Source organism: Gavialis gangeticus, unplaced genomic scaffold (assembly GCF_001723915.1).
Source record: "Gavialis gangeticus isolate Ggan-Ray unplaced genomic scaffold, GavGan_comp1, whole genome shotgun sequence".
NCBI lineage: Eukaryota > Metazoa > Chordata > Crocodylia > Gavialidae > Gavialis > Gavialis gangeticus.
Window position 1 is genome coordinate 3,239,967 of NW_017729014.1, and position 14,031 is coordinate 3,253,997.

The following is a 14,031-nucleotide window of genomic DNA, read 5'->3' on the forward strand; positions in this document are numbered from 1 at the left end:
ATGGGGGGTGGGGGGGCTGGGACAGTGGGCGGGGTTGGGGACACTCAGGGGGGCTGGGGAAGCAGGCATGGTCCCCCCCTCCAGACTACTTAGAAGCATGGAGTCTGGGTCCAGCTCCCTGCTGCAGTGAGCAGGGACTGCCTGAATTGCCGAAGCTCGCTGAATCAATTTGCACCTTTTAATTGGTCTCCTGATTCAATTCGGATTCGGAGATTCAGCTACCGAATTGGGTTAAATCTCCGAATTGAATCAGCACCTGAAGCTTCACACAGCCCTAGTGTTTTGCCTTCCATGCTGCCTTTCTATTGCAGTCAAAGCCTCAGACACATCCACCAGGCAGAGAGAGGATTTCATCTTTTTGCCAGGTTAAAATCTGGGAGACAGAACTCCCAGGTGGGCACAGGGTGCTGAAAAGGGAGAGTCTGGAATCAGAGCTCCCATACTGTGTATTGTCCAAACCTGCCTTTTGTCTTCACACAACACTTTTCTAGAAGAGAACGGGGATAGGAATAGCAAGGACTGAACAAAATGTCATCGGTGTCTACAGGAGTTAATCTACAATTCCACAGAAATTAACAGAGAAAAGAGACCACAAAGAGCAGTGGTTGTCCCCTAGCCTAAGTACAGACAGTCAAAAAGCCTGAGGCTGAATCAATTCAGTCTTTGCAGGTTAGTTTAAACTGCACAGATTAAATTGAAACAGAAGCAAACAGACTTTCACCTTTGATTCAAAAAATGCAGCCACATACCTGCAGAGACTCAGGTGAGAAGCCGGGGGTAGGGGGGGGCACAAGAGCATGGCTCTCTGTCTGTGTGTTCACTTCCTCTTTCTGCTGCCCCTGAGGTCTCTGGGATTTGCAGTCCAGAATTACAGCAGCAGGACTCTGCAGGGTTCCTCATAACTTCCTCTTCTTGCTTCCAGGTGCCTCTGGGATTTGTAGTCCACAGTTGCAGCCAGTGGTAAGTTTGAGTCAGGGAAGGGGTGTTTAACCCCCATCCCTAGCCTCAGACCCCAGCTGGGGTTTGCCCGAGGAGACAGTCCCCCCACGCCTGCAGACTGGGCTGCATCTCCAGCCAGACTTGCTCCTCCTCCCCTCCCTCCCCGCCTTGTCAGCCAGCCCTTGCTGGTCCAGCTAGGGAGCAGAGGGCGGGGCCAGCCCTGCTGTCTGAAGCAGACAACACAGCACAGCCCAGAGCTGCAAAGCATACTGGGATGCTGGGGGGCTGTGATTTAATTTGAACCAGGATGGGGTCTGGGACAGAATTTTCATAAACTGGTTTAACCCAAATCATTTAAGTCTGATGCTACATTCAGCCATGTTTATCTTAAGCCAGTTTCAGCCATTTTGAAACTGGTTTATGTGCACTAAGCTTCTGTTCTGTTACAAGTTTAAACCAGTTTCTGATCACTTAAACTGGTTTATGTGTAACTTCTGTCCCTAGCCATAGAGTGTACAGGCTTTTTGGCAAGCATACTTTCAGGTGTCCAAGCCACATGCGCTGGATGGTGTAATTTTAAAGCATGTGGTCTATTAGATTGATTCCCCCCACTTGAAATCAGCATGTAGGGGACAGCAGCTGCTATCCTTGTTTGCATGTACTAGACATTTCCTTGTGATAGTAAAAGTCTGTGGAGACTTGACTCTGCCATGTTTCTTATAAAATATTCACTGCTACAGGACCATAGGTGCTAGCTTAATAATAATGCCCAGCTGCGTAACAAAAATCATCAGTCTAAAAGACTGTGGATAGAAAATATTGCACTAATGCATACCCTTTGAGAAAGATGGTTTTTTTTTTCTTGGCAGCAAGGCCTGCTGCATATTAATGAAGTGTGTGTTCAGAGAAGAGAGCAGGAAGAAATAGCTGTGCATCAGTGAAAGCATGCCCTCACAGAGAGGGCCATGCGTTTGCTGAACAGAGGTGATTGACAAGATTATTTTTACTCATCAGAAATGAAAAATGAGTTATGACGCATCAAAATAACCTTCACTATTCTTTGCAGATACTACCAAGTCTAGCTGAGACTGAGAGTTTCCAGCTCATACAAAGCATAACCTCTTATAGCTCTTAATAAACTGAAAGAGGAAAATATCAAGGGCCTCTTGAATAAGAACTGGTCCAAAATGTTTTGGTTCTCAGATAAGACAGTGCTGTGGACTGAAATAGCCTTTCAGCAGTAGAGATACATGGACCCTATTCTTTCTGGGGGATGGAGGGGTAGGGCGGAAGGGAAGGTGCCATGTTACTGGTCATAATATTCAAAATATTAATCATGCGGTTAAGTCCAAATTACTTCTGATGCCTCACTGCTAGGAACCTGTTCCTCCCCTGTAGGGGGTTCTGCTCCAGGGGTAGCTGTGATGCCCCTGGAATCCCCTCAGCTCTGCCCAAAGAAAGCTAGGTTGGCAAATCTCCCCTTTACTCAACTGCTACACCTTGGTGTTGCTATCTTTTAGAAAGAGGGAGGCTGTCCCAGGGCTTCCCAAGCCTGATCTCAGGCTCCTGAGCTCAGGTGTCTCTGCTCTCAGCCTGAAGGGCTAATTACACGGCTCCAACCACTCATTATGCTATGCCTATGCCTTGCAGATGTTACTGTGCAATTGTTCCCTTGTCGGGGCCTCAGTCTTCTTGGCCTCTGCCCCTTTACTTTTGCTGGACCCTCTAGCTTTATTCCACTGTGCCAGACCAAGCTTCTGGGTTTCATCTCTGTGTCTGCCCTGCTCTGGGCATTCTCCGTCCTGCTCTAAGCACTGAGCCTCCTTCGGCTCTCTCTGCCTGGGCCCCTGGCCCTGCCTCTGCCTTCCTCTGGGCACTGAGCCTCCATTGGTTCTCTCTTGACTGCTGCCTGCTTTTAGGCCAAAGCTCACTCTGTCTTGGACCCCCAGTGGGCTCAGGACACCCGTGTGTCCTCAGTACCTATTGGGACTTCCTCCATCTCCTGAAAGTCCCAAACCCAAACCACTCATTATAAACTGTAACAAAGGGAACGAGCACTGTCTGTAATATAAAATTAACCTGCTCTACGTATAGCAAATGATACCTGTCTCACTAGAGTTCTAGCTTACTGCCTTCAGCAAGGCTTCCCCTTACCGTGTTCTTCTGCAAGACACCAGTACTTGGCTGGCAGTCCTTAGAGCTGCTCTAACATCAGTCTGGCATCCCTCTGCAGTCCTTCTGGCACAGAGATCTTCATCCAGTGGCTTGCAGGCCTAGACTGCCCGGCCAGCTCAGGCCCTGGGCTCATATGATTCAAGCTCAGCTCTCTTTGGGTCAGGTGGCTCCCTAACCACCCTCAGGGGTTCCTCCTCAGGACCTATTGACTGCTTGCAATGCCGACTTAGAACTGCAGCCCTAGCAGTCTCCTGCTGCTCCAGTTAGGCTTATTGTGGGCTGCCAGGCCTGTGGTAAGCAGTGGTAGCCACTGGTCTCCCGCTGCCTATTTCCCCTGCAGCCAGCTTGCCCTAGGCAGAGATCTCCTGACAAACAGTGGGAGCAACCCTTTACCTGGATGGGCCTCTTTCCTGTCTGGGCAGCAGGGCTTTGCCATTGCCTGGCCTCTCTAGCTGCAGTTTTTCTTTGTAAAATAACAGAAGCCTCCAGCCTCCCCTACAGACTCAAGTTTGTTTCTGGAAGCCCACTTTTTAGAAATGAGACTTGGAGTCATGCTTGTAGATTAGAATGAAAAATATCCCTTGCAGTTTCATAGACACCCTGATAGAGGTCTAGAGGCATTAGTGAGCCTGTGAAAACTGGCACATATTATCTGTTGGCTCGCTCTTTTTCCTATTACTTGCTCAACATGAGCATGGTCACAATCCTCAATGGCTGATGCTAACACATATGCTCCTTTCCTGGGAAAGCGTTTATTTGGAGAAGAGGAATCCTCAGTCATTCAGTACTGAACGGACCATTTATTGTTGCACTCTTTCAGGTCCGACCACTCAAGGGTCTTTTTGTGGAGTGTGTCCAGAGCAGAGGCTCAATATTGTTTTGTTTAATTTTTAGATTTAGCTTACTAAAGTAGGTTTGCTTCGATTTGTTTGAAGCTTGGCACTGAATGACACTGAACTGAGTTTGGAGCTTGCCTATGGGTGTGAGTGCAAGGGGCTGTAATTATTTATTTTGTAAATGTATGGAGACTAGGGCTGTGCAAAACAGCACCACTTCATTTCGACTTCCATTTTATCGTTTTGACAGGACAGTGTTTTGAGTTTCTTTTCATTTTGAAAGCACTGTTTTGTTTTGTTTCACTGAAACTGTTTCGCTGTTTCGACATGTCACCCATAGGCTATAATGGGGAAGCACGAAACTGCCTATAACTTTGTTATTTCTTGCCTGATTTGGATGAAACTTGCTGCAATGGTAGCCCCTGCTGAGGCCACAAAGTCTGCCAAGTTTCAAGGAGATAGGTGCAGGGGTTTCTGGGAAACTTCACCTCAAGCTGCTGACAAGCAAAACTTGTGACGTGTGACTGTGTGTGTGTGTTAAGGTGCAGCTCTTTTTCCATCCCTCCCCCAGAGCACTGGGATTGGAAGGGACCTCAGGGAAGTATCACAGTCACTGGCCAGCTACACAGTCAATATGAGAGCAATCCTTCCCCCTCTTCCCCTTCCCTATCCTTACTTTCTGTTTCCCTGCAAGGAAGCCCAGCTTTGAAACTCAAAACATTTTGCGTGCCTTCATTTTGTTTCAAGGCTGTTTTGAAGCCTTTAGTTTTGTTTCAATTTTGCTGTTTTCAGCTGGAAACGAGCCAAAACAGCATCGAAACGAAACACCCGGTGAAATTTTGCACAGCCCTAATGGAGACATAGAAAGAGTCTTGGTTTTGTTTCTGTGTCAGCTTATAATCATGAGGTATTTAAAATTCTTTTAATTCTCATTACATAAGGCATTTTTTTTGAGGTAGAACAACATACAAACACAGGTTCATTTTTAATAGTTATTTATAGCTAAACAATGAGAAGTCACTAACATTTAATGTACTTCTAAATGATCTAAATTCCTCTTCCCACATCTACCCCAGACTTGATATTTATGCATAATAGATGCTTTGTGTTCACTTACCAATTAATTAATCATATAGAAGTGGGAAGCAGAATGTGTGCTAGTGAAGGCTGGCCATGTGAAGTGTTTACATGTTATTTCATAATACCATTAGTTTTTTAAATGAAATGAACCTCAGTATCATGTTCAATTAAATCCACCTTTGGCAATTTGCATACATTCTTGAAGGAGCTCTTCCTTGCATGGTGACAAAACATTCAATAAAGAACAAAAACAGGTAATTTTGCTTGTCACTGGGGGCTTTTACCAGGAATACTGGTAGGCTGAATCTTCAGCTTTCCTGTCTGATTTTCCTTAGCAAGGACCACCTGTCAGGAATAGAGAGAGAGCAGCTCCCACAAGCTAGATATTCTGTTAAACACTTTCTAGATCTGATGCCAAACACACTCTTTCAAAAACTATGAGAAAAGACAGCAAATCCAGTGTGAAATAGATGGCTTCCAGTTGAAAGTTGCTGGCTAAAATGACTCACAGACAATACAAAGAAATAATATACAGTGCATTTTTCAGGTGGATTGGGTCTGATTAGAGGCATCAGTTAGACTTTCACTCGTTTGTTTCAAGCCTTGATGTAGAAAGGAAATTAGAGAACAGCTTTTTGGGTTTTTTTTACTAGATAAATAGTCTACAATTTCTTTCAATAAACACCTTAGTGGGATGCAGAAACTACTGCATATGTCTTTGCCCCAGTAAAAGGGATATATTTATACATCTATATATATATATGTTGCTATGTGATTTTTATATGTCTAGTATACACACACACACACACACACACACACACACAACAAAAATCCAAAAGAAAATACTCCTCTGCACATACTTCTCCCTGTGGAGAGATGATGGAAAAACAAGCATGTGATAGCTGTGAGTTGTTTAATATTTCACTGGAAGGCATTCAGATACCATAGCAATGAGGGTAGTAGACAAACTCATATAGAATTGGTTCATATTGTGGTGAGTCTGCCCTAGAAAATAGGGGTGTGCGAAGTGGGCCCTATTCGATTCAGATTTGGCCCAAATCGGGGACAGTGATTTGATTAGTTGATTCAGGTCCCTGTCCCCAGTTCGATTTGGCTGAATCTGAAGGTTCAATGCTGATTTGGAGAATCAGCGATTTGGACATAGACACAGCTTTAAAAGTTTTTTCTACATACCTTGAGGTAGCAGGTGTGGCTCATGATTGCTGTGATGCTGGGGCACATACAGCATCCCACAGGAGTGCAGGGGGCACCTCCACGTGCTCGGCAGCGAACCCCAAAGTGGACCAGAAGTATTTCTGGTGCCCTTCTGGGTCTGCCGGGGGGCTCCCTCGTACCCCCTGGCTTGGCGATTGGCCGCAGGGGCACCCTGAGTGCCCCCCTAGACCTAGGAGGCACCAGTTTCTGAGCTGTGAGGGGTGTGGAGGGGCCTCCCAGTGTGATCCCTGGTGGACCCAGAAGTGAACCGAAGTGCTTCTGGTCTACTTCCAGGTCTGTTGCCAAACGCGCTGGGGAGCCCCTGCGCTTCTGTGGGACACTCCATGTGCCCCAGCATCACAGCATTCACGAGCCCCTGCTACCTAGAGGTATGTAGAAAAAACATTTAAAGCTGTCTCTATGTCCAAATCTTTCTGAATCTCTCCAAACCAATTCAGATGGTTTCAATTCAATTCGGAGAGGTTAAAGGGTCCTCTGATTTGATTTGGATTTGGAGATTTGGCCACTGAATCAGGCCGAATCTCCGCTGAATCGAATCAGGGACCAAAGCTTTGCACGGCCCTACTAGACAGCTACTTTAATTATTATGGCATAGTAATAGCTATACTAAATCATGAAATCATAACAAAGTTGGAGTTAGTAGCTGACCTGAAAGTGGTGAGTTCCTTTAGTTACTAGCATCTCTAATTTAGTTGTAAAATAAGTAGAATTTTGGATCCAAATTTTCAGAGCCTGGTACTGTATTACATTGCTGAATTCAAGAAATTTAATAGGTAAATTGCTTTAAAATGACTGCACTATGTTGGTATGCAGCACAGCTGCTGTTAAATGTTCCCTGGCATCGCCCTGGAGTAGCTGGAGCCCAGCAGAGAGAGATCTCAGAAAGGCAGCCAGCAAGCATGTGTGGTCACAAGGGAGCATGTGATAAGCCTTTTTTGATCTTACTTCCTCTCTTGCTCTCTTGCTCCCATTCAGCACCAATATGCCTGCTGAGAGGAGGAGAAAAGGACCAGTGGCCCTAAGCAAAACTAAATAGTTGGGGGGAATTACACACACACACATCCAGACCTCAGGGGAAGGAAGCTGGTATGCTAAAAGCTATGCTTGAGACTAATAACTCAAAGTGTTTTGGTACAGCTCTATGGCCTGGGTTGTGCAAGAGCTCAATCCAGGGACCAGATACAAAAAATAAGGACATTGGCCTCTCCATCCAAAATTAAGATTTAAAACCTCCTGCACAATGGTCACCTAAGCCTGAAGAAACTCCCTCTGTCTGGCCTGGAAGCTCTGGAGGTGACTGATGCTCTGTTCCAGTGCAGGCCAAGAACTGCAGAAGTCTGAGTATCTGGGATCCTAGCTCCTACCCTAACTTCATGAAGAGCCACAAATTGGGCAGAGTAATACCTTAAGGCACTTTTACATGTGCTCTAGGGATTGGGGTTGGGGGGTGACACTTTAATTAGAGAGGCTCTGAGAGCTGCTCTAATTAAAACACTGCCGTGTCTCATGTATCAGCATCCCTGTGTTTAAAAATGGTGGTGGAGGTGTTTGAACTAAAGCTCGTTTGACCTCCACCGCCGTTTTCAAGCACCGGGATGCTGATACATGAGATGCAGTAGGCTGCTGGAGTGCAGAAATTACTATGCTCCAGCAGACTCAGTTAATCGAGTCTGCTCTGATACACTGGAATTCCAGTACATTAGAGCAGCCTCATTGCTCACGTATAGTAGGGTTTACCATGTGTCCGGGTTTTCCTGGACATGCCCTCTTTTTGGGTCCTCTCATCTCTGGCCAGGCAGTTTTTTAAAATATCAGCAAGTGTTCAGGATTTTGCTCGGCCTCCAGTCAGCTTTGATGTTTTTTCCAGCACTTCCTGACTTGCCCCAGCAAAGAGATGCTTGGGCTGGGGGAGTGGGGGAGGGCAATTGTAGGCAGGGGCATCACGTGCTTTGCTTGTGGCCCCAGCATTGTAGCAGGTAAGTCTGTGAGTGGTGGGGGTTGGCAGGCCAGGGCTTAGAGACTGTCAGGAAGTGGGGCATGTGTATGCACATGTGTGTGTACCTGTTGGCGCCGGGGCTGCAGCAGGATGGGGAGGTGGGGAAGGTTCCTGCCCCTCCAGCAGAGGAAGGGGTGGGGGAATTCTTCAGGGGCAACAGGGAGCTGTGTGGGCAGCAGGGCTGGAGGGGGCAGGGGGCTTTGGGTTGGGAGTGAGGGGCACTGGCAGGGCTGGGGAGCTGTGGCTTGGGAGTGAGGGACACCAGGCGGGTGGGAGATTGTGGGTTGGGAGCATGGGGCATAGGCAGGGCCAAGGGGCTGTGGGTTGGGAGTGAGGAGCACCAGCATGGTCTGGGGGACAGGGTACTGTGGGTTGGGAGTGAGGGGCAGCAACAGGGCTAGGGCATGGCATATCACTGCCCAACCCCATCATACCTCCTCTCCCCCCACTCTCCAACAGGTGTCCTCTTTTTTGAAACTGGAAATATGGTAACCCTAGTGTATAGGCACCCTTGATCCCTAGTCCATTAGGCAAGCAGTACATGCTCCTAAGACTTCAGCAGGACTGGCCCTCTCAGAAAAGGCCACTTGGTTGTTTTTCCTGTGGAAGCTGCTGTTGAAAGAGCAGATGGGGAGCCAGCACCCAGACTGTCTAATTTGCATTTTACTAGATCACCTTTCCCTGAGGGCCATCTCAGTGTAACTCCTGCAGAAGAAGCAACTCCTCCCTTTCTTTGAACTGGGATTAGGGCTAGAGACACTCAATTTCAGGGAGGTTAAAACTTCACAAACCCTTTCCTGTTGCCTGTAGTTTTTCTTCCCTATGTATTCTGAATAGCTGCTTGAATCTGAAACCCTGTACTGAAACAACATGCCAGTTGCTTTTGTTCTATTTCAGTGTATGAATATTTATCCAAGTCCAAAGATGCTAATTTTATTTCCAATCAGAATTTAGTTGCAATTCATATCATTTTTTGTCAGGATTCTTCCTGTCTTTTCCTGATTCTGCTACTGACTTGCATGCACCTCTAAAATAGGTAGAAACAAAACAGTTTAATTAATTAACGCTTGCAAAGCATTTAATAAGGCCAGATGAAAGATACTGTGTATGAGCAAAGCATTAGCATTAGTTGTCACTTTGAAAAACGTGATTAATCTTAATTTGGCTGCGCTAATCACAAATCTGGTAACTTTCCAACATGGATTTCAAGGAGAAGAGGACAATACACCTGGGAAACTGGTTAGATTTAGCAACAAGCCCTCTGACATAGACCACCATGTGACTATGAAGTGCAGCTACCCAGCACCACAACACATATTAGGATGTTAAACAGTTTAAAACAGGAAGCAATAGTTTTATGCTTTAAGCTCTACCTTGGGGATATTTGCAAACTTCCCCAAGATTCTTTTCTCGTTAATTTGTCTTTATCATGAGATAGTTGAAAATGATCTGACAAAATTCATATTCATATGTGGAAACATATACATGTCATACAGCATGGAAAGGCTACACAGCAATGACTCCTGTTCATAAGATCCTTTCAGAAGACATTGGCAGTGAATGGGCTAAAGAGAGGAAGCAGACATGCTGCTGTCCGAAGAATCAGACTGCTTGGCAGGGTATTGCTAGCATGGGCAGCAAACACAAACCTTAGAGCTGTCCACTCTTGAAGAAGCATCCTGGTCTTTTCTTAAAGCAATGAAGACTCCATTCAGACTTTGTGATATCCGAATTTGTGTAAACACTAATGAGGGCTGTGGGCCAGATGCTGTGCTGGCACAAACCTGCTAAACTCCATTGACCTCTGAGTAGCTACACCAGCTGCAGAGTCAAGATATTGGCTGATTACTGAAATTCACAGCCATTGCGGGTTCTCAAAGCTTTTCCCTGGGAGGAAGGTTGGCCTATCTCATGCACAGTGAGGCCAGACGGATGAAAATTAAGAGAGATGTGGCACTGATTCCAGAAATCGCAGAGCTCTCGTGCTGCATGGGTTCTTTTCAGAAAACTACAATGGAAAACCTTCTGCATGAAGAGTACTTACCATTTCTGCCCCTGTCTTTACATGTGAGGGACCACTTTCAAAGAGGCATGCTGGTTTTGTGCTTAATGCAGTCTTTCCCAACTATACTACAGGCTCCATAAATGACCCTGGGAAATTTGCCTAATTCACTTTCTGTGCTTTTAAAATAGGAATAAGCTACTTCCCTTGTTTGTCTTATGTACACAGGGGTGAGGACTTTGGTGCAGGGGCATAAAAGGGCAGTAAGGAACCATGTCTCAGTTTGAGCCAGTAAATATTTCTGGACGATCATGATAAATTAATTAATGATAAATTCATAATGATAGCAAGAGTTCTCCAAGCCACACAGCCTTTAAAGAATTCAACATGCCCCTAAGGGTTAACAGGAGTATTAGGAAAGTGTTGGGTTTCTCTTTAAGAACCGGATAACAGGGCAGGTCTACAAGATGCAGTCGGCATCTTTGATTTTTGGTGTCTCGTGCACTCTCTTCACTACATTTTCTTCTATTTTAATCTGGGTATCTGGTTGCTGGCCAATGTGCATGAGGAGAGTAATTCATCTAATGGACATGTTGTAAATCTCTGCACCCACATGGAGAGAAAGTTGGCTGCTCACTTTGACTGCCTGTCAGACCTGCTTCTCCAGTGCTTTCTGTGAGAGCTGAGTCACAGATACAGTTCTTGCGCCTTCAGGAGGCAGAGAAGACACTCACCAGTTTATTTATACTTAAAAGAAGCAAAGAAATCAAACAACACAAGTACTTGACATTTCTGTGGAATGCTTATACTAGTATCTTTGCAAGCATTCCAGGGACTACCTCTTCACTCAGCCAAAACCTGGCTGCCTGCAGCTGACATTCACGAGCGAACATGTGGAATGGGGCATTCCAACGCTACCATTGCTACCACTATACACGTTGAACTGGAGTCTGGTGATTTTCCCAGCTGGTTTTTTCTGCAAAAACTGGAATCAGTAAAGGTATTGCAGATCTGGATTCACGACTGAGGTTACTGCTTTGGTTCAGTTCTGAATTCTCAGAACAAAACCCAAGTGTTTGTCTCTCTCATGTAGCTTCAGCGAGACACCTGGAGTTAAATTACAAGACAGCCAATTGCCTATTGAGAGAAAAGGGCTACATTAAACTAGGTATGAACATATCGGGCTGGAGCCTTTGCCTTCTGTTAGAGATCCATGTTTCTATGGATAGAAGCAATCTATGGATTGCTATTCTATGAATAGGCAAACCTATTCTCCCTTGCTGTAGTCTCTGGAGAACCACTAATGCCCACATGGGCAGGACCTTCTCCTCTTTTCTGCCTTTTGTGACAGGGCCAGACTCTATTGGGCATCTAAATGGCCTTAGGCATCTAAGTGTGATTCCTTGCCACCCTGTTCTAGTCCCTGAAAATCTATGAATGCATCTACCTTCAAAACACACTGTCATCTGGCCCTTAAGACCCAGTGGGTGAGTCTACATGTGAAATTAGTGCAATGCAATAAACTCCGGCATGCTTTGGGCTCAGGGTTTCCACATGCACTTGGGGCCACAGCATGTTCTGCAGGGGCAGCGCAGCCCCAGCTGGCAGGAAGCCTGGGGGTTTAGCCTGCCAGCCTGGAGCTGCTCCCCACCCTGAGGGGCTGGCTGGGACAAGAGGGTGCTACACAGTAAGGCTAGCCAGCAGGCAACCCTTGTGCTGTAGTAACCTCATGCCCCAGCCAGCTCTGTTCACCGTCTACACATGCATTTTGGCAGAGTAATAACTCTGCCATAGTATAGTACTTGTGTCAGGCAGTACTAACTTATGGTGGAGTTAACTATTTTACTCTGGACAAATAGTAGCATATGTGTAGATGGTGATGCTTTACTGAGGAACTAATTAGGCAACTCTACAGTAAGCATCTTGTGTAGATGTCCCCACTTAGAAAAGAGCATCAAGAAGACTGAAGACGTGCTTGCCTTTTGTATTAACAATTTTCCAGGGACTTGAGCAGGATGTTATAGGGTTGCCCTGGAAGCACCTAAGTCCACTTTAGTATCTAATGGGTGGGAATCTGGTCCGTAGTTTTGAGCTAAGATGAAGGCATGCTATGGAAGCAGCAACATTAGGTACATCCTTGATGGAATAAAACCTGGCTCATTCAGTGTGAGTTATGCATCTTCAGGGACTTATCAAACGATTTATGATCTTTTGCATTGTGGAAAGCCTAGGAGCCTGATCATGGACCGGACCCCATAGCTCCAGGCACTATCAAAACCTAAAGCACAGATAGTTCCTACTGCAGAAGATGTAGGAAATGAAGAATGAATCCATGAAAGGGACATAATATAAAGCAGTTTCCAATCTCTTTAGGCAAATTTTCCCTTGACAATTTCATGCAGACTCCAATGGGCACCAGTTAAACACTATGGCTCACATCCTCAGCTGGCGCAAAATAGTCGTCTATGGAGCTATGAGGACTTTACACTCATCAGAATCCTGCCCTGTGTCAGGCCACAACTTCCCCTATTTACAGAGAGTTCTTGTAACTTATTAGATCACCCTCTGCAGTTTCTTTAACAGATTCATGGTGAAAGGTGGATAAATCAAAAGCAAAGATAATGAGGAGGATGATAATATTGATGTGCACCTGAAAAGAAACTAGTAAATGAAAAAGGGCAGATCCTAAGTGAGAACAGAAAACCCCAAGGGGAAATGAAGTTTCAGCAGTGGAAGTCTTACTTGTAGATGTAAATTCACTTAAGAGAAAGGCAGAATCTTCTTAGACTGTCTTGGGGGATGATGACAGTCCTCAAATGTTATTGAAATCAGTAACAGAAAATCAAATCCAATGTTTGCATGTGAGATATTGTCTGTAGGAACTTAGTTATTTTCCCTCCAGGATGCCTATTTCTTTTTATGGACTGATTAATTTTTCTTCTTTTCCTCTTCCTCCTCCTCCTCCAGTCCTCTTAAACAAACAGTCTTCTACCAAACACTCCTCCTGCACATTCAAAAAGAACAATGTCTGAATTTCAGATTTCTGGCAGACTACTGATGAATGATTTCTTGATTGGAGCTTTGAAGAAGATTAGTATTATATTTATACTCTCTTTTCCTTCTGTTTCCGGTCTTTTCCAGTCATTCCTTAAATGTTTAATATAAGCTGTTTATTTATATTTTAAGATTTATTCTGAAGATGCACCCCCACCACCCTTTTTGTAATATGATCTACTTACTTCCTTTCAGAGAATTAATTTGGCTGGAGGATGCCTGGAGGCATGGTATATTTCAGTGTCACACATACAGTGTAATTTCCCGCCCCCATAAGTCAGTGAAGTTAAAGGGCCTTGATTGACACACACCAGTTACCTCTAAAATAAATACTGAATGGGAGAAACGGTAGAAATGTCCCCAAATGGCACACTACCAAAATGTATTGGTCCCTTCCTGCTGGGGAACAAATGGTAGCTCTTTCATTGCTATTTCTCATTATACTATTGCAGCATACACAGAACCTTTGTGAGATCAGGGCCCCATTGTCGTGTGCCTTATACATGCACAAAATAGAGAACAGTTCCTGCCCCAAAGAGTTTACAAAATAAATAGGGAAGATAGGCACAGAGTGAGAGGAAACGGAGTAAAAATCATAGTGTGCTGACCCTATAGCCTCAGAAATTGGCACAAGAAGCAAGGGGGAGTTCCCACTTTTATATAGAACTAGCCCATTGCCTGTCAAGAATGATGGGGGGGGGGGGAAGGGAGGG

The 14,031-nt window shown here is 45.3% G+C and overlaps 1 long non-coding RNA gene across 1 annotated transcript in view; it reads left to right on the top strand.

Annotated features, from left to right (window-relative positions):
• Window positions 1-11,464, top strand: part of LOC109293888 — an 18,197-nt gene extending 6,733 nt beyond the window's left edge. Inside the window, exons 2-3 of the long non-coding RNA XR_002096419.1 lie at window positions 955-957; window positions 11,455-11,464. This is a non-coding gene — a long non-coding RNA (uncharacterized LOC109293888). The remainder of the gene's footprint in view (window positions 1-954; window positions 958-11,454) is intronic.
• Window positions 11,465-14,031: the final 2,567 nt, after the last annotated feature.